Below are 2780 nucleotides of genomic sequence, written 5' to 3'. Positions count from 1 at the left end.
ACGCCTCTGGTGTTTCGGGTGGTCATTGACTATGCGGTGGCGACTGCATTATATCAGGTGATCCGCAGATCGTTTACCGGCTTATACCATACAAAAAATATGAAGAAATCAATCATCACAGAAATTGAACAAGTTATTTTCTTATATCTTTAAATTGGCTACTATCCTTGAAATAACTTCCTAAAACAATATAAAAACTTTTTCATGTTTTCCGTTGACAATAACATTGTTGATTCGTTCAAGAGTTCAAAACAATAGTTTTTCGTAAAAATAACTTTCGATTCCCAAGCCCACAGCGAACTTGACAGTTAGAATGACGTCATTTTGAGCGGGAACATTAGTTAATAACAAAATTTAATTAAAGTATGTTTAAACTGCCTCGTTGGCCGAGCAGTCCCGGGTCGGGCAAAGTATTACTGGGCTTTTTTCGGATTTTCGAAAATTCCTCAGTAGTAGTACAGAACCTAGAATTGTGGCCAGTGTATGGCAATAGGCTCACCCCCTATTACACTCAAATGGTGAAAAGTGGGTGTACCTACTTTGTATAGGCATTACGTGCCCTAATGTGCATCTTTATTTACTCCTACGGGGATAAAAGCCGTCACGTTGCAAAAAAAGTGTGTATTTTAATATTATAGTAAAGTTAACACAAATAAAAATCTTTGTGGTCCTTTTAGACGCTGTCTAATAACATAATGATTATAAGCTTTTAGCTTTAAAACAAGACGTATTAAAATGTCAGCGTCAATTTGGCTGAATTAAGTAGCAATTTAGTTTACAAACAACTTGTAAGTGACGCATTTAGAGTTACGTTAGAAATAATGCATAAGTACCGTAGGTATAAACGCAGTTCAACGTACTATTTTTTGTCAAATTCCTTTAATCGAATTTAAACTTTACTGTTTTGATATAAAGTTAAAAATGCAATGAAAATAATTTGCAGATTGGTGTAGGATCACCTGCTGGCGCCTGTACATAAGTGAGGCTTTTTAAAATAAATAATAGTGTTTTAGTTGGTTTCTAAGTCTAATGGATTTTGGTCTGAGTTTAAAACATTTTTTACGGTTTTTAACAGAATAGCGTGTTTTGAATAAGGCCTGTCCTCCCTTCTTTTATCCCCAATCACCACGACGTCCGTTAGCGTACTTACCCGAAGCTGCGGACGGCCTAACAGGTTACCACGGGGCTCCGGTTCAAAGCAGGAGAAGGAACGGGGTAGTTTTTAGTCAACAGGAGTCTGACACTCCCTCTCGCCTAACTTAAAGCGGGAGAACTCATTGGATGAATTCTTCCAACAAACTGTACAAGCGAGTTACAACTCGCTTGTGGGGCTGATTGCTTACCACCAGATAACCGTCTGACCGCTACTCATTAGCAAATCTGATTGCCTTGAGAATACTTATGATAGCTTACCCATCTATACTAATATTATAAAGCTGAAGAGTTTGATTGTTTGTTTGAACGCGCTAATCTCCGGAACTACTGGTCCGATTTGAATAATTCTTTTTGTGTTGGATAGTCCATTTATCGAGGAAGGCTATAGGCTATAAAACATCACGCTATGACCAATAGGAAACCGCGCGGAAGTAGCTATAATAAATAAAATTGTTAACACACTTGAAACAGTGCGGGTCTCTTACATCTTATTTCTTCCTCAACAATTGTTGACCCCCATCCATCTCAGGGCTGTACCAATAAACTATAATCCGTTTATTATCTCCATTATGACTATTTATATGATCGTAATGCGACAAACAGTCATACATCATTCCATAGAGTGGATTCAAACGATGTAAGGTTCGGTACAAACTTGCGATCTGATAAAGCAGAGAAGATGGTCTTGTTAGTTTGCGATTGTGGTGTAAGAGTCTGAGTCTTGTCGAAAGGAGTGTTTGGATCGAACAAAGCATTAGGTTATAAATAAATACATACATAATTTCACAATCTGTCTTCCATGGGGGTAGGCAGATATGGACTGCCAATAGGCTACGAATCTTACATTATTCATAACTATTTCGCTACATTAGGTTATAGTTATTTTGATTTACAATCTATCTTCTTTTCCATAAAATACTGCAGTGTGTGACGTCTGGTATCGCCGACTGTTACTTAGTACCATTACTGATCTTCAAGTATTATTTAATTTTAAGTCTTTGAGGGCCATATAAAAATGTAAACTGAAGTTTTTGTTTTATATCGTTCACACAGATCGTCCATACTTTACGGTGTTATGATTGCCCATTGTTACTCAACTAATATAATAATAAACGCAAAATCATCAACGCTCCTGAACTTTTCCGGAGTTCGTATTAGGCGCTAATTGCTTACTACCCTATCTCAAACTTACATTTATTAAAAAAAAAAAAATGGTCCTTCAATACGGAGTATACGATTTCCGATTAGTTCGCAAGTTTGTGGCTGAACTTATCGACAGTTCACTTTCGTTCGCACAGATTAAGCGACTGTTTATATCACAGAGAAATGGTTTTTCGGTTATTTTCGTCCTATTTGAGACTATTGCGAGGACCGATCCGAACTGATATTAAATTGGTTATTGTATGTGATGTGAAGTTGTGTATTTTTGCGAAGAGGAAAAGTCATTGGTAACATTGACAGTATGAGGTTCACTGTTGGACTACGGGCCTTTTTTACATAAGAAGGGTTTGCTTCACGCTGACAGGCAAGTTGAAGATATCTGTTTAAAATAACTTCTCTGTTCTGTGATCAAAAACAAGTTATATTCAATCTATTTCCTAATTATGTCGTGGTGGCCCGGTGCT

This window comes from Spodoptera frugiperda, chromosome 13, assembly GCF_023101765.2.
Source record: "Spodoptera frugiperda isolate SF20-4 chromosome 13, AGI-APGP_CSIRO_Sfru_2.0, whole genome shotgun sequence".
In the NCBI taxonomy this organism is placed as follows: Eukaryota; Metazoa; Arthropoda; class Insecta; order Lepidoptera; family Noctuidae; genus Spodoptera; species Spodoptera frugiperda.
Note: the sequence above shows the minus strand (reverse complement) of the source record.